This window comes from Oxyura jamaicensis, chromosome 3 (genome assembly GCF_011077185.1).
Source record: "Oxyura jamaicensis isolate SHBP4307 breed ruddy duck chromosome 3, BPBGC_Ojam_1.0, whole genome shotgun sequence".
NCBI classification, from domain to species: domain Eukaryota; kingdom Metazoa; phylum Chordata; class Aves; order Anseriformes; family Anatidae; genus Oxyura; species Oxyura jamaicensis.
In genome coordinates, this window is record NC_048895.1 from 12895094 (window position 1) to 12920616 (window position 25523).

General features: G+C 45.2%; 1 long non-coding RNA gene across 2 annotated transcripts in view; it reads right to left on the minus strand.

The window, feature by feature from the left end:
- The window catches only part of LOC118165182, a 452777-nt gene extending 427769 nt beyond the window's left edge, over positions 1-25008 (minus strand). For both annotated transcript variants that reach the window (XR_004749898.1, XR_004749899.1), the window contains exon 1: positions 24739-25008. This is a non-coding gene — a long non-coding RNA (uncharacterized LOC118165182). The remainder of the gene's footprint in view (positions 1-24738) is intronic.
- Between the last annotated feature and the right edge of the window lie 515 nt (positions 25009-25523).

Here is a 25523-nt window from a genome sequence, read left to right on the forward strand (position 1 = left end):
ATTTGTGCTGGGAAAGCAAGGTGCAGCAGAGCTCAGCAGATATTAGAGGTAAAGCAGCACAGGCACACTTTCAGTAATACAGCACACATCAAGAGCTCTCAGAAAAATCTTCTTTTGACCCTGTGATTACCATCTCTAATGATAACAGCGCAAGTCCAAAGCCTGTGCTCACCGGGGAAGGAGAGATATCCAATCTGCAGAATAGGAATTCATATTGGGATATTCAGAACAGATAATTTTACCCCCCCAAGCATGTCACTGGGGTCTGCGGTGATGCACAGAGTGATGTGGGGGGCCCGTGTGGTTTGTGCACACCATGGGCTGGGCTAGCAGGGGTGTAGAGATCACCTTGGGCTGGTGAAGGGCCTGGGGGGGGACAGGGGTGTCTGGGGGGGGGGGGGGCAGGGGGAACGGGAAGAGCCACAGCTGCCATAGGAAGTAACATCTGGGAAACAGTTTTTTCCACCCCATCCCAAAGATTGTCAGCTAAATATTAACTGCAGAGCTTCTTGGTCGATGGTGGTAATGAAGGCAGGAGGGAAAAGGCCTGATGGGTTTTCAGACCCTCTGCTGAGTTTGCAAACACACACACACACACACACACACACACACACACAAAGACACAGCATCCTCTGACTATCAGCAAAGCCAATTCGATTGGGAAGTAATTGAGTGAGAAATTAAATGCTGACCCCAGATTATTTGTCCCCAGGAAGGGGAAAGTGCTTAGTATCTAGGGAGGAGAGAAAGGAAGACAACAAAGTCACCTCTGCATGTGCTGTCAGTCCAGAGAGTGTGCAGTCAGGGCCGATGCGCTCTGTGCTTGGATGAGCCAGGGAGCTCCAAGCTGGTGCAAAGCCACAGTTCAGGGACAGGGTCCCTAGCATTGTGGTATGGAGTGGGAGGACGTACGCTGTCGTGGTGGGTTTGGGTTGGGAGCTGCTGATCCCCTTCTTCTCCTGGGGTGGATAACCCCCAGCACTTCCACAGCCTTCAGAAGAGACGAATGAACTCATGCCAGCGCATCAAGTGCTGATCCTCTGTCTGACTGCGTGGTCTAACTGATTGGGGATCCACAAATATTTTCCTCTAACTTTATTTGGCTCATCTGGCCCAAAAGCATGGGATCCCAACCCAGCCTATATTTATAATACAAAAGCGAAAAATAATGTAATTAAGGTATGATTGGTGAGTAATATTCTTGTGGTGCTCCCTCTCTAAGTCACTCAGGCACAGCTAACACTGCTCCTTGGTCAGGGGTGCTTCTGGTCGCTGCTGTGCCCACAAATTCCCTGGTACCTCACCTCTGCAGACCCCAGGCCCTACTGGTCATCAGGGATTCACTCAGAAGAGGTTACAGACAAAAATGGGATGAACAGGGGCAAAAGTGGAACAGTTGATGAGATCAGCCTTTTAGAAATTGAAGAGCAAATATGATAATGTTCTCCAGAGTGATACTCATGGTGTGGAAGAGGTTTTTTCAATCCAAGGCAATATGGCGTGCCAAAGTGACTTGCCTGGAAAAGAGCCTGCCCCTGGGCCTGTGCTACAAGCTGTGCTACAGCCTCTGTGTTTCTTTTGGTTTCTTTGTTTTTTTTTTTCTTGTCTCTAAAAGGGATTGCAGAGATCTTTAGCACTTCAATTCCCCTCTCCCAAGGAGGAGGCCATGCCCAGACTTGTCTGTCCTCATGGTGCTGGTGGGGCCACAGGGACCTGGCTGAACAGGAGAGCCTGGAGCTGGGGACGGATCCTTCCAGTGGCCCTGGTGTCACTGCCCGAAGCCCATGCAGGAGCTGTGACCAGACACCTTGCTGCCTGCGGGGGCTCCCAAACCCCATTGGAGTCATGGAGGATTCCTTGGTGGTGGCCTTTCACTAAATCCTGAGTCATGGAGGATTCCTTGGTGATGGCCTTTCACTAAATCCTGCATCTTCTGCCCACCAGCAGGTGGTGAAGCTGGCCAGGTGGTGCCATGTCCAAGGGGCTGTGTATCACTTGGTGGGTTCTGCTGCTTAGCAGAGTTGCTCGTGCACCTTCAAAACCTTCAGGTGGTGCTAAAGAACCCACTGTGAAGGGAACACGGCTCTGCGAACACCTTGCTTTGGCCAGAGTCACAGAGGGGTAGACTGGGCCTTGATCTGAAGTTCCCTTGGGGAAACACATCCACTCCCTGTTTTCCAGACTTCTGGAAAGTCTGGGGAGCTTCTCTTGGCTGCACACCACCAGTTTGGTCTGCCTGTGGCCTTCCCCACTGGTGGTTGCTCAGATATGCCTGACATTGTGGTACTGAGGTTGCTGAACGCCAGGGTGCAGGGAACCTGCCAGGAGGCTTGCTTGGTGGCTCTTGCCTCCAGGTGAGATGGGCACAGGACGCTGTGGTCTTTCCCTTCTCATGTCTCTGGTCATCTCCCAGAGCTTCTTAGAAAGGCGATATGGCATGGTTAGCAGGAAGGAGCAGGCTGAGTGAGGGAATGGGTGAATTTCCAGTCTGGAAAACTGGTCCCGGTGATAAACTCTTTCTACTCCCAGTGCTCAGCTCGCACCTCCTGCAGCCTTGCACATGTAACCTAAACGCTTTCCACAGGGGGTCACCATCTCACAGTAGATGTAGGACCAGGCTGGAGACACAAGAAAGGCTGGTTTCTTATCTTTTACAAAAGCATGGCAGAGCCAGGCCTGTGCCACAGTCCTGCCCCTTATCACAGCAGGTAAATGACCACCTTCTTCCAGGTTCCTCCTGGAAGGTCTGATGCAGAGCCACATTTTGCTTTGATCATCCAGGCATAAGGGCATAAAGCAAACGATGCTGCCTCAATAATGCCCTCAAAATCCTGGATACCCCAAATGGACATTCTTTAGGGTCCACACCCATTATTGCAGTTGTTTGCCTGGATATTTCCATTGTCAGCAGATAAAGTGCTACAAGACACCTCTGAGCATCTTGTTCCCAGGTGGTCCTTAAACTGGAAGAGATGATTTTAACTGCACCTCATTTTCTTGCCCTACTACTGAGGTTAACTAAGCTGTTTGTGTAAGAGCATAGGACAAAATCGCACTTATTTACACCTAGGCGGGGAGTAGGAGCTTATCATGTTCCCTGAGATTAAGATAAGCTGTTGCTTGAGTCTTTGGTGCCTCTGACCATCCATCTTCTCACCATCTTTTGAGGAACACTGATACGAATATTCTTATTTTCCACGGCTGATGCTGTACATGCCCAAAAACATGTTCTGAACTTGTAATTTGGGGCTTAGCACACACCAGCCCTCAAAAGCACCTGGTGTGCTATGAGGACATTCTTGTTCGTTAACTCAGAACAAAGCAAGGAGAAAACATCTCCTCATCTGCATTCCAGGCAGATGCAAACAGCCACGCTCCCCAGTTCAGAGACATGATTTATCTGAGGAATAGCAAATGCCAATGCAGCCGGCAGACTCCTCCTCTGCCATGCATTAAGACTGCAGAAGCAGCCCAGTAGCGAGCACAGGGCCTCCCTGTTCTGCCAAAAATCCTCAGGTGGTTCCTGCAGCTGTGCCAGCATACGGAGTCCTTGCTGGGCAGAGGGTTGCAGGTCATCAGCACCCATTTTCCCCCAATTCTGTGGCTGAGTCAGGCAGGGAGGTGAGAAACGGAGCAGGGAAGCCCCACAGTAGCCCACTGCTCAGTGATGGAGGGGGCCACACACTGGTTTTTTGGTGCAGGGTCATTGAGTGATTGGACTTTTGGCTATTTCCTTGGCCTTGTGACTTCTGTTCATTCTGCAATGAGAAACGTGCTTTGCTGGGTCCCCCTGACATGACAAAAATAGCTACAGAGCTTCAACCCTGCCTCTGTGAGCACAGGTCTGTTAGCACAGGCTGCATATGCAGGAGGACTGGGATACTGAAATCTGCACATCCCCCACAAACCCCAGCCCCTGCAGGGCTTCAGAAGCAGTCAAACACGAAGACAGACAAATCATATTTGTGGCTGTTACAACCTGTATGTAAATACCAACATAAATGTTTGTGGGCAAGGGCTGTGAGCTTTCCCAAGTCCTTCTCTAAAGGTTACAATGGAGTTGTCCCCATGCAATTAGTTCTTCCAGAAAACCAGAGGCAATATTCCCTTATCTCGATGACATAATATTATCTTTTTCAGCATGTTGCCTTAAGAGAAGAGACAGAAACTGGTTGTTTCTCCAGCACGCTCAATGAACTTTGGGTTTGTAATACATTAATGAAGGATTAAATTAATTTAATGATTATCTGGATCTCTGGCCTAATTGAAATGCAGTCTGTCACGCTTCTGCAACAGTTTGCATTGCTTCTCCAGGAAAAGCTGCTGACACATGTCACCACATTGCCTATAAATATTGGAGCTGCTTCTTCCAAGGGACACCCTGCAATGGGAGGAGGAAAATGCCGCCTCTGAAATGCCCTCTGTTGACACCAATGACATTTAACTCTGTCAAAGAAGTGCCAAGTGGGACACTTCCTTTATGCTGCCCCAAATACATTTCAGGGCTATGTGCAAAGCCAGCGAAAGTTGTATGCACAATTCTGGAATTAGCAGTAAATGGCCTCCCCCTAGGAAATTATCATCTGGAAATTGGATGAGATCTGGAGGATCCAATTTATGTAAATACCTGGGATTGTCCTGTGGATTATTAAAACAGAACAACAAGAGCCTTGCTCTAGTTGGCTCCTGGACCCCTTGGGCTATTAACTTAGATAAATCTTGTTTGCTTCGGAATTGAAATTAGCTCTCTTAACTGTATCAGCATAAAGCAAGTGTATCTTTTTCTGCAGGCCTTTTCTTAAAGGCAGGCTGAGATTAAATGGCTTGCAACTCAGGCAGAGATAAAGGGCTCTGTGGTGGCAATGCAAATGATGTGATATATGGTATAATTGCAATCATTGTGCAGAATAAATGAAAATCAGATTTTTTTATTTTATTTTTTATTTTTATTTTTTTTCTCACTGCTTGCTTCCTTGTTGTCAGGGTTTTATGCCATCAATTAAAGCCTTTCTTGTTCCCTGTGCAGGTGAGAGCCCCTTGTCTGAGGCAAGACTGGGAAAACTGCTAATTGCCTTCTATCAAATGGACAAGGTTGTGATGGCACAAACATTAATTAGGAGTGCTCATCTCAGAGTCCTGGGGCGGTCCCAGGTGAGCCCAGGTCAGGCATAGCTGACTGCCTCATTTTCTGGTACAGGAGCAACAACCAGCTGGAGTTTAATGAGGCAGTAAGTGAACGCAAGCTGTAGAGTTAGGTACAAGGTAGCATGGTCTGGAGTATGACAACAGTGCCTCTGGGAGCCAGGACATCCTCTCCAAGCCCTCCTGTGATCACATAGAAAAAGTATTTGCTGTTTTGGAGTTCCCAAGGAAAACTGCCCCAAGGTCCTGTGTTCGCTGACAGCTGCTTGTGGAGGTGGAGGGCTAAATTACTGACTTCCACTGAAGCAAAACATCTATTTAAATGGCCATTGAAAGTTTTTGCTGAAGGTTGTCTTGTCATCAGCTGCATATCAAGCCTAAGTTGCTGGGTGTGAAAAAACATCTTCAATAAGAGCAGACAGACTGATGATTATTGTAGCTGCTCTTCAATTTGGGGAGAAAAAACAATGAAGTGAGACCAAAGGAAACCTTTTGGCTTCTGCAGTTAGTAACCGAGTTTGTTCTGTGCCTGACATGGGTGACTTCTCCTTCGTTAGATCAGAGTGGCTCAACACCTGTACTCTGAGACCACCACGAGAGCAGAGAGAAAGCATCTTTTCACATCCTTCTGAAGATGGAGCAGCAAAAAGAAAGATTTTTTGTCCCATTTAGGATTTGATTATCAGCTACCTGTTTTTGGAGGATTTGGAGATCTGAGACCACACTTAATTCACTAATCTGAGCTGATCTCAGAAGGAACTTGACTTTAATTTTCTGGTTTGCTCTTAATAATTGTAATGTTATCATAGGTCAGTTTTGCTGAAATGTTGTATTTTCAGTATTATGAAGTACCCTAAGAAGTGGGTAAGGACCTTCAGACTGTACCATAAACAAGTTGTTCTGGGAATGGTGGATATCTGACGATGATTTCTGGTTACTTGGTTCTCCAAAGCTTGCGACTTTCCCTTGCAAGGCAGAGCCCAACACAGGTACCAGCAGTTCCCAAGGCAGAATTAAAATGACTTTATGTGCATTAAAATGACAACTTACCTGCAATGGGATTTCAGATGGTACCTTACTTGAGGGCTTGTGCTTACAAATTGGGGTGCTCCCAGCCACTTTGACCGATTACAGGCCAGACCTTGCCATTGCACTGCTAGGGATGGAAAGGAGGCAGCTGGGTTTTGGGGACATTCACATAAAATTGGCAGAGTTTGAACTGGGGGTGGCAATGCCACTGTTTCTCCATCACTGACTGCCACCACTCTTGCAAGGACACACAAGGCAGTGATGCTTGAACTCTGTTATTAGTGGTCTTTCATAAAACCCTAATAACCCAGCTATCACAAAAAGCTATTATTATTGTTAGTACACTTCCACTTGTGTTAATGGTCTTTGCCCTAACTCATACAGAAAAACCTCATCAATAGAAGGTTCATAATGCTTGCAAAAGCTTCTCACTGCCTACACCTTTTCTCTGCTGTCACATTCACCCTTCAACCTCTGAGTCCTATGACTGGGACTTCAGTCTGCTTCATATGAAGGATCTGAGTTTTCATGCTGTTATCCTGAGATCTTGGCGTGAAGGAGACTGTAAGTGGAGGTGGAGATCCATTCCTCCTTGACTTTGTGTCCGATTGGTTTTAATTTCATGCATTCTTGCATACGCCCTGAGGAACGCCCTGAGATCTGACACTGTCAGTATGAAGCCCATGGCCTTTTCCTAGCAATGGCACAAAAGTAACATTTAATAGGCTGTGGTGGAACTGGAGCAAAACCTTTCTCCAAAATCCCTACCTGGCAAGCCTGAAAAAATGTTTTGAAGCAGGATCTGCCAGGGAAAGATGAATTGCTCATCCTGGAGGAAAACCCATTCCACATTGAACTGGCTGCTGCAGAGTAACTGGGATGGTGGGTGTGGGTCAACCAGAGGATAGTGCACCCCACAAAACAGGACAGGACCTCCAGAGACTTGGTTTCACTGCCTGGCTCTGCTGCTGGCCTTGTGGGTGAACTTGGGAAGGTCATCTCATCATTCTGTTCCCCCATTTCCCGTGTGTAACATGGTGGCAGTAATGGGGTGGTTTCCCCTCCCCAAAAAGTCCAAACCCATTTGAGACTGATTGGTAGATATAAGCATCCACTGCTGCAGTTACACAAAACTGAGCTCTTACTCTGTGGGGCAATTGAATTGTTTCTATATGCAATTTCTAATCCGTTCTGACACCCACAGACTAAACAGACTGACCGTAATAGAAGCAATTTCCAGTTTTTGCAGAGGAACATTTTCTAACTGTCTCAATCTGACCCTCACGACACATGGACCAATGTACTACTTGGAGAAATGAATTGTGCTATACGGCATCAGCGCCTTTCTGGTCATACACTTCCATGCCGGTGTACAAAATGCTATGATTATGGATGAAGTTCTGAAAAGAAACATTGAAATTTAATTATATTAAAATTCTCTGAAGTGAACCCACCTGCAGAGTTGAAATTTTAGGATCATTTTTGTTAGATAGTGCTGCCGGTGCCTGGACAGTTTTCAATGAATATTTGACTTTAAGTTGCTTGCCTTATTTTCCTGTTCAAGCTCTCCCAATTCACAGTGAATTAAAAAATGATTAGAAGATAGGCTTTATTTGTTCTCGTAAAGGAAATGAATAGTTTCAGGCAGGGTAAAGTCTGCATTTTCCACAAAGCTATGCAAGAATGTCAAACTGTTTTTTGGTTAAGCAATTTTGATTTTGTTTCAAAGTTTTGCATGGAACAAGTCACCAACTTCTGCTAGGCACATAAGACTGTGCAATTAATTACCCAAAGTAGGGTAAAAGCTGCTCCAGAGATGAATAGTGAGGAAGCAATAAGAGCTAGGTGCTGAGTATCTTCAGAAAAAAAATGATATTTTTGATTCTCTGTCCATGACAGAAAAACAAACACAAAACAAACAAACAAACAACAACAACAACAACAACACAGCAAAAGAACATTTCTCATTCCCCCGCTTGAAAATGCAAAGGCAGCTCAGAATCTGCAGCCAATCCACATGGGCCCCAAGGGGCTTACACCTCTGACGGTCGGGCTCAGCAGAGGCAGAGACATAGTCGAGATGCAAGAGAGCAGCTGTACCTAGCACTATCTCTGTCTGCAGTCTTCTTGGATTTCATCTCTCCTTGGATGGTGTAAGCCCAGGAGCACCGGCAGTGCAGTGGACAGAAAGTTCACTGCTTCTGTGTATTTTCTTGTGTCTCTTCTGTAGGAAGTTTTTCTCTGCAGCTGATGTTAGAAATGCCCCAGCACAGCAGAGTGCAGGCGTGTTTGGCATGTGAGTTCCCAGCCAGAGGTAGCAGAAATCTTGGAGGCAGAAGCTTGATGGCACGTTATCGATTACACATTATTTAATTTTTGGTTTGATAAAAATGATGGCCCTGTGGATTACGGTGCTCTTCAGTCTCCCCAGTGCAATCAGTGTCAGCTGAGGTGGGTTTGAAAACATTGCTCCTTTCACACCTCAGGGGTGGAACTCACAGAGTTGCTAGAGAACAGCAGGCAGTTTGCAACCGCTTTTTGTGCTGAAGTAAGGCACCAAAATGAAAAATAACATCAACGTTTTAATTGCAAATAAATGATTTGCAGTGATATAAGTTTCCTGTTTAAATAGATTTTAAAATGAAAACAATGCCATCCTTCAAAATACCGATTTCAGGTGATCATAAACCTAAGATGGCACTTTTTATACAAACTGGTATATAATTTATATATATATATATATATATATATATTTACTTTGGGAAAGGGAGGAAGAGGCAAGAAGGAGCAAAAGCACTGTAGGCCAGCTCTGTTTAATTAAGACAGAGGAAGCAATAACCTCCTTTGCTGTAATTGTTGACTTCAGTTATTGACCTGGGCAGTAAATTTTCAGTCTTCATAAGTGCTGAGTATTGTGGAGGGGAAAAACTCCTTTGGAAACATTTCTAAGGAGGAGAGCAGAGGGAAAAGCACATCCACTGAAAGGCCTTAAGTTGTTTTATTCTTTGGGTAAAAATAAAATTTAAAAAAAACATACAGAAGGCCAGGGTTGCTCTCACCAGGTAATGCCCTCTGGTTATGAATTGTGCTCACAAAATAGAAGATTTTGCCAATGCTGGTCCTGCACTTTCACACCTCAATGCTAGGCTACTGCAAGCATGTTTTCAGCTGTTCTGCCTACTCGTCCCCGCCATGCAGCTGAGCACTCTGCTCCCCACCACTCCTTGGCTTTGATTTCCTTCCCGCATCCTTTCATGATTACCTGAACCAGCATTAGCTCACAGAAAATAGTCCCGTATTGACGAGCAGGGAATGAGAATTTGCTCTGCCTCAGGCAGTCATGCAAAATTCATCCTTCTGAGGATGTTTTTGCTCTGTCTCCGCAAGCTTCCTGTATCAATGGTTATATTTTATCATCACAAATCAGGAGGGCTTTTTTTGCAACAGTGTCCTTCAGGGCTGTGTTCTGCTATGCCCCACATTGCCATCGTGAAGCTGATGTGCTGGGGTCACTGCTGGGGCTGCAAAGGCTAAATTTTGAGCAACAGTTTTGGCTTTTTGGGTGCCCCTGTGCAAGGTCTGTCACCGATCTCATATATGATGGCTATCTGTTCCTATTAGGGCTTATCAAGGCATCTTAGTCTTCTCAGGTCCTTCCTTTGTGGTGGAAAATATATTTTTCATCAACTTTGGAGCCACTGTAGCTGTTCCATAATGGAACAAAGAGCAGAAGAGCCCATAACCCGTTTCCTTTAGTGGTATGCTTCTCCAGGTGCTCATGATGCCTTGTTTCCCTTAGTTTTCTCTTGGTTTTAAGAAGCTTTCGTCACTTGTAGGCATGCTGCTGACTTGGCTTGGTTTGGCCCATGGAGTCTTGCAGAAATCAGCCCTGCAGTGCTACGGGCTGAAGGATATCTGGGTTTGGAAAAATGCCCATGCTCAGAGATAAAGTTAACAGCCATAAGCCATATATATATATCTATATATTTCAGCACCTGGCTTGTGATAAATTATTTCATATAATTTTCAGGTTATTTAACTCTGTCTACAATTTCTTTAAAAATATGAATCTGAAATTAAAGTCTCCTTTCAAAAAGAAGAATGGAAAATATGCACAAAGAAAAGGTGAAATGAAACGTCTCAACTACTCTGAGCTACCCATTTCTATTGAACAAATTTCATGCAGTTCGTAATTCATGTCAGCACCTTCGAAACCGCATTATTTCCAGCAAATTTATTTTGCATCCTTTTTTTTCTTCCTTTACATTCTAATCCATTACATTCTCATTGCAAATTGTATCATCCGGCGTCCCACTAAGCTGCCCAACCATGTGTGTGTGTGCAGGGGGTAGCATGGCTAGATGAAGGCACGAAATGTCCTGGTCCTGCAGCTCTCCACGCAGCCCTGAGCTGAGAAGAAGAAAAAGAATACTGGGTGTTTTATAGCCTCAGCTATCCAGGATCCTTGGATCATAAACCTGCTCCCCACGGCTGGCTGCGTGCAATCTGATTTTAACGTGCTCCTGTGTTTGTACACACGGCATTACCCATCCTTACGCTGCCTAATGCGTGATTGTAGCACTGAACCCAGGAGCTGCAGACAGAAACAATATGATACTTTCCACCCGTGGAGGTAGAAATCTTACAGCAGCCACCAGCTTCACATGGCACAGGGTTGTTTTCTGGAAGATTTTCGCTCTCAGCAGAGTGATGGGAAGAGTCTTGTTTCCTGCAGCTGGGTGAGTGTTGCTGATCCGTGCCATCAGGGTTATTACCAGAGCTGCAGCTATGCAGATGCACTTAGCTCTACCCCTGGAAGCCTTTAATCACCAGGGCCCTTCCACACCGGACTGCAGTGGCTGGCTTCAAGCACGCTGGATTGTGCCTGAATATCTCACCCTCCTCTGCTTTCCTCCTGCAAACGTTCAGAGAAATGCAAAAGCTGAATTTCATTTGAGAACAGCAGCGTTCCCCGTTTGCTCACTTCCCACAAAACCTGCCAGCACGCTGGGCTGAATACTTACGAAAAGTCAATTTAAGCGTGACTCTTTCAGAGAAAGCCAGTCGTGAACGATCTGTTTGATTGCCACATTCACAGTTTATGCTCCGCTGGGTAATTGCGTGCCGCTGAGCAGCGAGCAGGAGCCACGACCGGAGCTGCACCACGCACGGAGGATGTTTACAGCAGCCCCTGCTGAAGCTGCCGAAGGTTGCGTCGCTGAAGATGCTTGAAGATAATTTGGCATGGAGATGTCTTTCCAGCACTATTTCACTCCTGCTGCAAAGAGAGATGGTTTTTATCAAGGGAACTGTTCCCAGCAAGTGATTTTATTGTGTGCCTCGCATCATTGCCAGCCTCTGGGAGGTTTCTCCTGTGCCTTCCCTGCCTGTGAGCAGGGCTCTGGGGCTGTGCCTTGCTGCTCTCAGTGGTGATGGGACCTCGGCACTGTCATGAAGAGGTGCCCAGTGCAGGCTGTGGGGAGCCAGGTAGGTGAGAGCAGAGCTTGTCCTCTGGGTCCTGGTGATCTCCAAGGCACCTTCTCCACCTCCTAGGCATGTCCTGGTCCCTGGAGAGACCGTCTGAGCAGCCCCTAGGGCACACTTCCTGGGACAAGGAGTGGCAAATTTTCTCATCTCAAAACGCACAGGGGTGTGTTTAATGTGGCACCTTCAACCAAATCCTGAACTTCTCTGGGATCATCCCCTCCTGGCATACCCATTGTTAAGGGGCTGACTTTCAGCCAGAACAACAATAAGCAAATATTTCTTCTTCAGTCTGCATGGAGTGGTCAGCCAGCCCTTGGCCTGTAAAGTTCACCTCTAGAAGCCTGAAAATAGGCAGAGAAAAGAGAGCAGACAACTGAAAAATAGGAAAAAGCCTTTCTAACCAAGGGAGCAGTGTTTAGCAGACTTGTTCAAGATCATAGGATCATTCAGATTCATAGAGACCTCAGAAGTTTGTAGGCCAAGACAGATCAACAGTGAATTCAGACCAGAGTGCTTTGGGCTATGTCTTGTTTGGTGTTGGAATTCTCTGAGGATGGAGACTCTACCACCTCTCTGGGCAACCTATTCCAGGGTTTGACTGTCCTTTTAGAAAAGTCTTTATCCTGATATCCATCTGGAAACTCTCATGTCAACGTACGCCTTTTGCCTCCATGGACCAACATGAAGCGTTGGGTTCCTTCTCCTCTAAAGCCTCCATATAGGTTCTGGGGAGTGCTGTTCGATCCCCTGAAGCCATCTTCTGACCAGGTTTAAAAAACAGCTCCACTGGTGTCTCCTCATGGGGCAGGTGCATTAGTCCTAGGCAGTCTTCATGACTGAAGGAAAATACGGTCTAACCCCCCCCTGCAAACTTGCTACAGGCTTGTTTGGGATTGAATTCTTTGACTCTCCTAGTAGCATAGGTTGCTTTGACATACACTTTTGCTGCTCTTTTTCATGTCCTTTTTTTTTTTTTTTTTTTTTTTTTTTTTGGTGGGTTTTTTTTTTTCTCTCTAGACTATTGGCCTCTGAGGTTTTGGGGTCTCTGTGTTCTTTCTGTCTCTATGATGCCAGCAGAACTCTTTAGAGCACAGGATGAGTGTTGATGGCAAGGCAGAGGCAGAAGCAACCATGCCTTTTCTCTTGGTCCTGCTGCTGAAGTGCTTAATGGTTTTGGACAGCTGGACACAGAGTTGGCAAGTAATCCACCATCCCTCCATTTCCTTTCTGACTGTTATTATAACAGTGGATTGAGCAACCAGATACAGCCCCAGAGCAGTGTGCCTGGGTTCTGGATTTTTAAAATTATTTTGGGAGTAAATTAGATTTCATATGGTGGGGACTGAGGCAGAGAGGTCCAAGTTAGAGGTGGGAACAAAAATTATTCAGCATAACTCAACTTCAGATGGCTCAGTGTTAAAGAAATAAAATAATTGTATGGAGTTTTTAAATATAACATGAGATTTTGTAAGAGAAAGAAATGTTACCTCAGTCAATAATTCATTTATTCCTTCTTTCCCTAAGGATTAGGGATGAAGATTTTTTTTTTTTTTTAAATATATATTCGTAAACTCCATAAGAAATTGATATATTTCTTGCACTCTATTTAATTTAATCTTCCTGCAAATATTTAAACTTCCCACAGTTCCCTTCTGGGCCTGTCCCCTGGTAAATCCAGACAGACTTTTCTCACCTCCATAGGTCAATAATAATGGTGTTGCCCGTTGAACATGAAAGATTTAAGAGTTGACTTGGGGAAAAAAAGATGGTTTATTTTGTTCATGTGTGGATATCATGGCTGAAAGTCTTTATGCAACATAATTGATCTGTGTCAAGTACCAATAAATGCATTTTGAAAAGGGCCAGTATGGGATGTCACTGCATGCACATGCATTGCAACCATGCTATGGGCAGGTACCACCACATCCACACCAGTGGGTCAGTGCTGCTTCTCTTGCTCCCAGCACCTGGTACTAAATACATAGAAGAAGAGCCAGAGAGAAGTAGTGTTAGGATATGATGAGAATCTTAAACATACAGATTGTGCTGCTTGCCTGTTCCTCAGAAGCTCTAGAGGATAGGAATGGAAAGGCTGTCTTCGTTCTAAACCTTGCCCTAAGGAGGATGGCATGGTTTTGTTTTTTATTCTCCAAGGTATTGGAGGCAAAGTGTTCCTTTTGAGGATGAAAAATTCCGCAGGGAGTTGTGCACTGGCACCAGAATGCTGATTACACTCTCTGGAAAAAACATTTAGTTTTAAAGCCAACAGGTGCAGAAGGGATGCAAGCAACTCTGACCGTTGGCTAGCCCCGAACACCAGGTCTGTGAACACATACGCTGCATGCAGGTTACTCCACGAGAGTTATCTGCTGAACATCTCCTGCCTGTCTTCTGGGGACTTCTGGACACATCGGGGGACTGATGGAGGCAGGATGAGGACTTAGTGCCTGGCTCTGATGCAAATGAAAGCCCCTCTACCCTAATCTGCATTATTCCTATACACTTTTTTTTTTTTTTTTTTTTTTTTTCATATACCTTTTCCTTATAACCCACATTAATAATTTACAGACTAATTTCTGGGCTCTCCACACATGTAGCAATCATCAGGCACAGCAGTCCAGTTACAGAGATTGGCTCAGAAACGTCTATTCATTTGTCACGTATTTTGGTGACCAAGCCTTTTTTGCTCCAGATTCATTGGCTTGAGAGTAATTCAAGAATTTCATTCTCAAAACTCATGTTTGTATAAATGCACCTGTAAATTGTAAATGGTACCAAGAAACGAGCAAAAACTGTGAGCTTATACTGACTTACTTACCTCGACATTCTTCCTAATATTTATGATAGGCAGAAGCCTTTCTGTCTGTGGGTGCCGTAATTCAGATTTCTGCTGTCAAGTATTTGTCTTCTTTGCAACAAGGTCAAGAATGGTAGGAGTCTTTTAGCAACACAAGCAATGGCCTCAGGTGGGGGTTCACCCCTATGCATGGCAGCTCCCTCAGCTTGGGAAGCTCATGTTCAGGTGGGCCAAGGATCTGCTCCTGCATGTTTTCATCTCTCTCTCCTAGGACAGCTGCCTTTTTCTTCTCATTTTGCCAATGGTTTGGAACTCAGAATTGTTTCCCCAGAGTCTTATTAGCCTTAATTCTCATATTCTCATACCCCCAACCTATCTGATGCCAGAAGGAGACCCTAAGAGACCAAAGAGCATCGTGTCTTAAGAGAATCACAACCAAGTGCCACTAGGCACGGAAAAGGAGCTCAGACTCCTGCTTGGTGTTTGTTTCTCAGCAGCAATGAGGTCTAATTTTAGACCTGAGCACTGCACCTCGAAGGCAGCGTGGGCAGGGAGGCTGTGAGAGATGGAGAGAGGCAGCACTGCTCCCGACTGATGTTTGCTGCCTGACTGCAGGAGCTGGTTCACCACAGCAGCAGCCCAGCCGTGGCACTTGGCATGGGGCTCAGCACCAGGGCAGAGTGAAAACTGAGGAATTTTTTTTGTCCAGAGGCTGGAGACACTGGTGCCACCACAGGGGGGATGTCAGCCAGCTATGACAAGAGAGCAAGGGCTGAGCCTGAGCATGGGAGGTGAAGAGGCACTTGCTGAAAAGATAGACTTGGAGGAGAGAGGACTTCTGGTGGGTGTTGTTTGCCTGAATCCGAAATATTTCGAGAGGAAGATTTAAATGTGGCTGAGGATGACTTCAGGATGCCCATCACAGCTGCTGTGTGAGATTGGTCTCTGTGGTTATTCCTCACAGGTGGTACTGGTGTAGGACACAGGTCTCAGCTGGACTAAGCCATCAGTGAAGTGGTAGTCTTCATCTCACTATCTCCATGTTTGGCTTAACGGCTGGGACTTTTTTGTCCTTACCAAGACAGCTCATAGTTTCAGGAATAGAATAGGGTGAGGTATCTCAGTTTGTGTGGAGCAGGCGGTCGGTCAGACTGTGATAATAGCCTAACTGTGGCCTTGAACAGTGTAAACACATGTGGTGCTCCTTCAGTCCCAAGAGCCCTTCTTGCTGCTCTTCATGGTCTGCCTGACTACCCTGAAAAGCAGAATTACCAGAAAACTTTGCTACCAAGCTGCTTATGTCCTTTCCAGGCCATTCCTGAGTGTGCTGACCAGCCGCACTCTATACCTCCAGACTGTCCTCACCGCAGCTGTGACTCCCTTTTCTTCTCCACATTGCTAAAAAAAACAGTGTCCAAGCGTCCCACAGAGCCACGACAATTAGCATTTCCCCTTGTCCTCCTACGAGCTTCTCTAAGCGAACCCATCCATCACCCTCTACATGGGAGGGAGGAGGGCTGCTCAGGAGCTAGCCTGAGGTACAGCAACGCTGATTTACAGATTGGAAGGGTTATTCATCACCCTGGACAGGCAGGCTGTAACTCAGAGATCAAATCTGGTGCTACGGGGCAGGAGAGAAGGCCATCTACAGATGACCTCTTCCTCCCTGCCTTTTGCTGAGGTGTTTCCAGATGGGTTGAAGAGCTGCTCTCTGGAGTGGCAAGCCTAAATGTGCACTGGGAAAAGCTGCCTCTCTCCACACCCAGAGGGAACAGGGTGAATGTTCCCTTCAAAGGGAAGTTTGGATGGTAAGAAATACTCCCAGACTACCAATTTCACCCTCCCTCCACAGCCAACTGTAATTAAGCTGACCCAAATGAAGCAGGGTTCATGTTTTCTTCTTGAAATTGTCCAGAGGCTTTGCTGAGTTTTCCACAGTCTTTAAAGACCCAAGGAGTGGTTTCTGATAATTGAATCTGATGAGCCACATAATGAGCCCTGACGACACCCAAGACAAAACTCTGGCAAGCAGGCTCTTGTCTCTTGGCCAGGGTCATTATTTTGCTGAAAATTTTTCATACGTTTCTGGTCACATCACTTCACCTCCCTGTATTGTGGTTTCTCATCTCTAAAGGATGATAACGCTTCACATGTTAATATTGCTGAATATGTGCTGTTTGCACCCATTTTTTGTATGGTAACGTACCACCTACTAGGAGGAAATTAACCGAGCCAATACCAGGACAAATGCCCTGTTTACTGTAAAGTCTTCAAAGCAGGAAACGTCTTTCATAGCTTCACAACAACTACCAGCCACTCCAGGCTCTCAACTCATACACACAGTTGCTATGTGCATATATAAATTGTTAGTTTTACCTTATTTCATGTAAGGCCCCAGCCACAGAGTTCTTTCTAGGGCTGATTTATATATATATATGATTATATATGTATATAATTCTTTTTTAGTAGATTATTATGATTTTATGATTTTACGTGGCCACTGGGCACATGTTCCCCCAGAGATATATAATTTCTCCAGTTAACTTAAAAACCAAGAACTTCTTACCTGGAGCTCCATGGAGCTGGCAATATTTCCTGCTTGTCATAGGTTTTCACATGTCTTTCTAGTACTTCAGCTCTGCTTCTCAGGCACTGCTCAAAAATTTCTTGTTTACCTTGACTGTAGAAATTGTTCTTTTATTTATTTTTTTCTGTAATGGAAACTGTCATATAGAATATTGTACAGAAATGGAAAATGATAGAAGTCTTTTTTTTTTTTATGTTAGGATATGGGAATATAATTATTTGGTCAAGTTGCTGGTGTGACACATGGAAGGAGTTACTTAGAGAACGTATCTCATTTCCCACGTAAGTCAGACCAAGTGACAAAATAAAAACCAAAAAAACACAACAACAGAAAAAAAACGTCAACAAAACAGAGCGAACAATATTTCCTCAGAAAGTAGGTATTGGTAAAAGCCTCAAACCAATAAATAAGAAATTTGAGTCTTGAGAAACAGTTTAGATTAAAAAAAAAAAAAAGAACAAAAAACAGTTAATTTACTTTCAAAAAGTTTTGTGCCCATTCGCTTCCAAGTTTAGGAGTAAAGGCTCTCGAGAGGGGTGATTCTGTGGGGGAAAAAAAAGCAGTTTCTGGAAAAGTATTGAAAAGTACCCTGTAATGTGCTCAGATGACTGAGCTTCAGAACTATCAAATATTTGTATCAAATCAATTATGAAGAATGTATAGATCCCAACTTATTTCCCATGCTATTTCACTTCATTTGAAGCAAGAAATAAGTTTATGAAAAGGATGATCAATCAGAGCATCGCTGGGGAATGGGACAAGCAACAAAACCTCACGGCATAAGGCTTGGAACAAATTGCACAGACAAACCAGAGATTTTTATAAAAAGGGAGGCTGATTTCAGAGGGGCGGCAATTCAGAAGCACCTAATACAGTCATATGAGGAAGGCATGCACTGAGATTTAGAAATGCTAAAGGAGGGAGGGGAGAGTTTGATTCTCCATATTCTATCAGCATCTTTGAGATAACTGGAAAATGCATCTCCAGGCAGCGATATAATTTAACCTTCATTGGAAAACCAGTAAGTCCAGGGCTAAGGGAAAAATCAAAGGCTGCCCTGGCTTTACTGCAAAGCCTGCAGTTTGGACAGCTGGTAACGTGGGCTGGATGGTAGCTATGAGCTACTTGGGGGCAGATGAGCTTCCCAAGAAGGAGACCATGTCCACCTAAGGTCCGAGCATTCCTCCAGGCTCTGGGTTATCCCTTCCCATGTTCACACTGCCGTCTGCCAAAGATGTACCTGACGGGACTCTTCCTGGCAAACCCTTCCATGCCTGCTCTTGCAGAGGAAGAAGAAGAAAAACTCTGTGGCGATATAACCATGACTTCCTCTCCTTTTTTTTTCTCTGCTTGCCCCCTTTATAACTAGGTAGGTCGCTATCAAACAGATGATCATTAATGTTGGTGCTGTTTACCAGCAGCAGACAAGCACCAGAAAGCAGAGCTGGCAGGAGTACAGGAGCTGGCTCCCTGTCACCCTGCCTGAGCGGCATCAGCTCTCTTTAATCCATTCCAGCTAAATCGCTCTTAAAAGCCAGCAGTGATGGGTGTTAAGCACTGTCCCGAGGCAGTCTTGGTCTTCTTTACAGTTAGAAAGCACTCTGTAATCTAAGATGTGTAAATCTTACGTTTATTTAACTTTTAAAAAATAGGCACAAAAAGGCTTGCAAGGATTCTGCATCTCTTTGTGCAGAAACTCTGGCTGCAAGCTGAGGGTGCTTCTGTAGTCGGCATATCAGCCGCTGCCTGTGCAGACCAGCTCCCTGAAAACTGAAGATCAATGGAGCTTTAGCAGCTGAGAATCCAGCCTTGTCTCTTTGGCATTACATTATTTATGAAGGACTCCGTTATTTAATACATTTTGGCTGCCGCTGAATTGATCAACTGGCTGATTCAGCAAAAAGAAAAAAAAAGAAAAAAAGAAAAAAAAGTCAATTGACCCTTCTGGTGCTCTTAGTATGGGAGAGCCTGGCTGGCAAAGTATGCAAAATCTCAAAATTTTAGCAGGCAGCCACCCCATCACAACAGATTTCTCCCCAGAGCAGTACTCCAGCACAGGGGATTTTTGTCTTCTTCCTTGGACATTGCAGGGCCCATTGCCCTGCTTCTCATGGGGGAATGATTTACCACTGGCTATTGCTGCAGTGGGAATAGCTCTCAGCCTGCATCCCTCATCTCTGTGTGTGATGGATAGGACAGGTGAGGTTTTGGGGGATGCGATTTACAGCTTTCCCTCTTCTCGCAGTGCTTTGTGGAGATAGATAGAAAATTGTTCACCTCTTGCTGCTGTTGCCTGCTGGATAAGCAGCCCTTCAGCATTAGCACACACTTAAAGAAGGGAGGTGGTTCAGAGGAAAGGAAATCATTGTTTTAGGAGTGGCAGACCCCAGATCTCTGAGGTGCAGAGGGGACTGCAGGTGCAGAGAGCTGGCGGTGGTCGGGGACTGCAGTGGAGCAGGGGAGGGCAGGTGAGGCTGTGGACTGACTGCTTCCCGTGGCACTGGACAGATGGAAATTAGGAATAAATGAGTGTTGTTGCTGAATTGAAGGGCTCCCTGCTTCAACGAGGAGAGCCCTCCACCAGGGAAGACATTTATGTCTTGGCAAAGCAATCAGGAAAGAAATAACTCTGCTAGCCACAGATCACTTCTTCTATGAGCTATCACTGCTGCAGGACACCTGGAAGTTATCGGTTCCCTCAGAAGAAATTCGGGTGTCCCTGAATGAAGTGAGGTTCTTCTCTGCTACCAGCACTGTTTTAGCAGCAGGCAGAATTGCTTCCTTAGCAGCAATTATTTTCTTGGGTTATTTTCCTCCGCATCCCTAAGGCCACACTAATGTTTCTTTTTATGCTCAGCTAAGCAGCTGATTGATTCTTCCTGGAGCTTTTCCTTGCATTGGCACAGGCAGGGACTGAGCAGCACCCAGTAAGACCACAAAAGTCGATTAGCATTGCAAGACACTCAGCTGCCTACAGACAGAAAATTTTATTTCCCAGCTACCCCACCCGAAGCCCCATCAGTCTGGCAGCAAGAGGACGGTGCCTCATCGCCTCCAAGCTAGGAGCCCTGAAAGTGGAGGGGACATGGAGATCCTTTATCTAGCATCAGTTCGTCAGCTCTTTCATCCATCAGTGCACTGGACAGCCCAAGGAAAAACGTGTCCCTCATCCCGTGGCTCCCAGGGCTTGAAGGATCATTCATTTCAATGCTAATGTGTGTTTGTGTGTTGGGAAACATCTCCTGACCAGTTACATTTCTGAACATACACAACATTTATGCACACGTTGCTGTTTATCGGCAATGCACAGTTATGAAAGCAGATGGTTTGTTAAAAACATAATAAGACTTTGCTCACGTAGCCAGGGAGAAGCAGCTTGACAGCCCGACTGAGCAGCCTTTAGGAACTCACAGTTTTACAAAGATGCTTTTCGCGGGACGCAGCAGAGCCACCCTGCCTCTGGCTGGGACATCAGACTTAATAATCTTTGATGGGATTTTCAGAAGCGCCTCGGGTTTGTTAGAAGGACATTTCTTATCCTTAATGACTCGTGACCCTAAATTATTTAGGTGTCTTTGACAATCTCACCACTAATCCTAGGGAGAACCAAGCCAGGATCCTTATTAAACATAACACTGTGGTCTGCACCATTTGTGTCCCAGGAGCAGTGGTGCTGCATGGTTGGTGGGAGTTGATTAAATCTGCATCACTCACCTGCCCAGAGATAACCATCTTGCATGCTTCCCATTGCTTTCCTTCTGCGAGAAGATATAAAACCTGCCCAGTGAATACACAGCCATGGAAGATGAAAATTTTGTGCATGGACACACGTAGGCAATTCTCACAGCAAAATCCCACCTTGTCCCAGCATGAACTGGAGACAGGTTTTTTCAGCATACAACCTGGGACTTCAGGTCTAGCATCACAATATGCATCTTTTAATGCACAGTCTTCTCCTGATGAAAACCTGTATTGCCCATGCACTCTGCAGTGTTCACACCTGGGAGCAAATTTAGCTGCAAACCAGCAAATGCAAATTTTTGGCTCAAGCACAAAGAGAAATGGCAAACATTCTGAACAGTGAAGCACACACATTTTTGCTATATTTGTGCCCCTTAAGTGTGAGCGCAGAACTTCCCAGAGAAAAGTTGTGTGCACTCCACCAACCTTTCCTGAAAAACATTTGCTCTGCAGCCCAGGTGTTACTGTGCCTGCTAAAACTACCCAGTGGTATTGATTGAGTGGTATCACGTACCTTTCTTGCTATTCTTAAGTGAATAGCTGGGACCTTCTTCCTGCCTTTGCAAAATCAATAAAAAGATCAAGATTCCCATGGCTCTAGAAAGGGGTCAAACACAAATCAGCATGTGGAGTGCTTACCTTTTCTATAGGAGGAATGGAGCAGACGTGAGGTTAGTTTCTGACTGCACTTCCAGACCCCAGCATCTCAAATAAAATCACTTTGATTTTATTTCTAATGGGGAAAAAATGGTTGTAGTGAGTCATTTTTAATTTGGCATTTTTCTTTAAACAACGCCAGCATGCTCATTCTGCAAATTCTGGCCTTGACTTCTCCACAGATGTTAAAATGAAACAACACTATAATATATGGAAGATTGAGCAGGATTAAAATATGCTGCTAGGAAAGTGAGGTTTTTCTTCCTCAGACCAGAGCCGATGGTATTTGGCAATTGTCTTAAAAAAGAAATTTACTCAAAACTTTCCATGTTGTGATAGATACATCCAGAATTTCACTCCAGTGTGTTTCCAGGTTCAAGCTGGCTGCACGGATTGACAGAAGTGCTGAAGAATATGGGCACAAGATATGATACGGTGACGCTTCCCTGCACAATGTGGCCGTGCTGCGGAACCTCTTGCTGCCTGGTGTGGTAAACAAAAGATGCAAAAAAAATGCATGCTTGGGTTCGAAAAGTGCTTTGACAATTTGAAGGAAGAAAATAGTGGTCTTTCAAACATAGAGATACTCTGGTTCAAAATCGGGATACTCTGGTTCAAAATCACCAAAAGTGGCTGGAGACAGGGAGTGCAAACATGTTTGTCCCGATCTTGTAATCTTAGTGCACCTGTGGGTTATTGGGCTAGCTCAGTAGTTAGTTGCTTCTGTCGCTCTGGATATTACAGGTTATGGGGGCAAGGGGTGCACAAAATTGCAAGTTCTCTTTGCCCCGGTCTACTTGGGTTGGAGGCAGTTTGTCTTATTTATGTGTGTTCAGGTCTGATCTGGTAAATGTGTTGGGGGTATCTGCACTGTGATTCAGGGTGCTGTTAAAGCATGCTTTTCTGAGAAACTAAGCTCTGTGATGTTTGCCATCTGCAGTGTCCTGTTAGTTCTCTTTGCTGCTAGTTTGGCTTGCGAAGGGGTTACTGAACCAGGGGAGTTCCTTGAAGACTTTCCACTGTGAATATTTCAGCAGGTTGTACCCTGGCCTGAAGGTCTTGCAAGCTCCTGAGAAATACCCTCTTAGGAAGAGAGGAATTCAATCACACCTGAAAATGGGTAAAAGAGATTTGGTGGGAGACAAGGCATGTCTGAAGAGGAGACAGCTGGCTAAGTTCTCCTGTTGCCACTTAAAATTCCATCCACTTTCTTGCTGATGCTTCTGTCCATCATAAAAGTGGAATGGGATCAGAGAGCTATGAAGAGGAAATTTATTAGATTGATTTTTTTTCCTCTTTTTTTTTTTTTTTTTTGGTCCTGTGTCTGAGCATGACATGTAATGGAGAAGCTATCCTACACCTGCTTTGTCTCCCCCTGCTAGACGAGAATAGCTTTCTTTCAATTATACATTTGCTGCTTCGGTTGCTCCTTGCAAAGATGACCCCGCATCACTTAGGTCAGCAATCAGGAGATTGCTTGTTCCTTTCCTAAGGTATCCGTTTAGAGGCCTGAATGTCAGATAGGTGTATATGATCTCAATGAAACTCTGGTCAAGTTTATATGTCTCCATCTTTCAAGGACAGAACTGAACTCCAGTGCTTTGCTCAGTAAAGTTTCAGCTTAGTTTCCTGTGAAATGACGTCTAGCAGATGATGCGTATATACTTGTACACGTGGAGCTGTGCATCTCAACCCTATAACTTCGAGCCTCATTTCGGCAGAATTAGTAAAATAGTACAAAACCAAACAAAATAGTAGGGAATCTCAAGGTGTCAGGTTAAAGAAGAGCAACCCCACTAAAGTTATCTGAAGGAAAGGATGCATGGTCTGACTGGGGAATCAAGAAGTCGCACAAGGGAGAGTTGTTACAGAAGCATCCATGGGAAGAAGCTTCCACACAATAGCAGTTAATCCCCCATGCTGGATTCTCCCTCATGGCCTTTCTGATGCCTTAGGAACTAGCTGCAGAGCTGGTGAGGACAGGGTGATGGTGAGACTCCACCAGTAATAAAAAAACAAGTATCTCAGATGGAGAAGGTGGCTCTCTAGCTGCCTAAAATCAGGGGAGATTTTGAGACAGAGATTCTCTTGGTCCAGGTATGTTGTCATACTCATTCTCTGCAGTGTTGGAGAGGATGAGCAGGGAAGAGGCACGCGGAAATGTTACCTGAGGACAGGTGGGAATGGTGCACAGGGAGATCCATTGGTGGCTTGATTACAGTAGGTAATTACCTTATGGAGAGACAATGTCAGCTGGCAGATGACTTAAAACCATCTGAGAAGGATGTGAGAATTTTTTTTTTTTTTTAAATTAATGCAGTCTTTCTCCATCTGTTAAAGTTAATTTCTTATCTCCACTGCTTTTAAAACACCTATCAGTAGTCTGCTCAGAGGCTGGACTTGGCCCTGCAGCACAGGACTCAGCAGGTACCAGCTGGAAAGCAAAACAGAGCTAACAGACAAGAAAGGGAATTGCAGCCTGAAGTCTGTTTCCATTGCCCTCAGCTGGAGAAGCTGAGTGGGGGCCAGAGCTGCGGGCCAGAGCTGGGGGCCATCCACTCCCCATTCCAGCACCACTTGCCTCAGATGACCCCTTTTCTCATTTTGTTTTTTCCTTCCAACTCTCCTCCCTGTGCCTCTAGCGTCCTGCTCCATCTTTCATCCCTTTCTCTTTCACCTTTCCATCATCACGTAGGTATAACCGCAGGCTGGCACGGCCCGTGTAGCCACTGTGTCATCTTCCTCTCCCAGGAGGATGCTCACCCTCCTAGCAGAGACAATGGTTTCTACAGGGGGGGAGCGAGATCCATTCTCTTTATGGGCGTGGACCTCCTCAGAAAGTTTCTCCACAGCTGAGAGCCAGGCCTGTAGGGAAGACGACAGACTTTCTTCCTACTGCTTTGGACTTGCCTATTGTGAAAACAGCACTTCTTTTCTGAACAGCACAGTCTCACCATTTCCACTTAGTGAAAGGAGCGATCATGCCACCAGTATCTATCCAAACCCGTTTCTACTTACCACAAGGCAAAATTTGAATTTCCATCAGGGCACCTTTTTCACACAGCCTGTTGTTCAATCTTAACCAATACTGAAGAGCATTCTTCCAAGTCAGGCTTACCTGTGTATGCACTTGAGCTTCTGAGGTTGTTGGTTGGTTTCTTTTCTGATTGCTGTTGTGTTTTTAGGGCTGGGAAGGGAGCTTAGAATCCATGTAAGTAATTTCACTGACAACAGACAAGGTGAAGGAAGTACTGAAACTCCCCCACATTAAACCACCGTAGAACCCAGGAACACTGACCTGCTGGCTTCTGAACTTGCGTCACTTCCAAAGTGCTTTGCAGTGAGGTGGTACCAGCAGGCACCACCAATGTCAGTAGCTCATAGAGTCTCTAAAACTATTTCACAGAGATGGCAGAAAGCATGAAGAAAAAGCAGCCTCCTGGGGAACACGGAGTCCATTTCACCACAAGAGGAAAACCCCCCTAGGCAAGCCAAGCCTCCAACTCCCCCAGGGAGGCAATTCCTCATATGTCCTCAGGCTTCCTATATAGCAAAGGTCAAATGATCCACACCTTAACAAGGGTGGAACCAAGAGACCTTGTGGAATAGGCTCATCTACCTGGCTTCAATGTTTTAAGGTCAATTGCTCCGTATCACCAGTAGAAATAACCTGACCAGGGGCTTAGTGGTTAGAGTTGGCCTCATGAATTAACTACAACAGGTGCACAAGGGTCATATTTCTGTCAGTCATTCTGTGAGGAAAATTAGTACAGAGGCTGATAAAAAAAATCAATAAAAACAAAGAAAACAAAGAAAGAAAAGAAAAAAGAAAAGTATCAGCATATGTTAAGGTGTAAGTTTCACCATCCATTAAGGTGTAAGAAAAGCGTAATCAGCTCTTTGAGTACAATTCTCATGTATATGGGAACCTTTTCCTCTCCCATTTCCAACTTGGAGTGCAACATTTTTCATCATACTCTTAGATCAGGATTCTGATTCTAACAATGGCTCCTAGTGCAAATTTCCAGAGAAGAGAGAAGCAAACCAGTCCTGACTACTTGGAATGAGATGGAGATAGCAAAG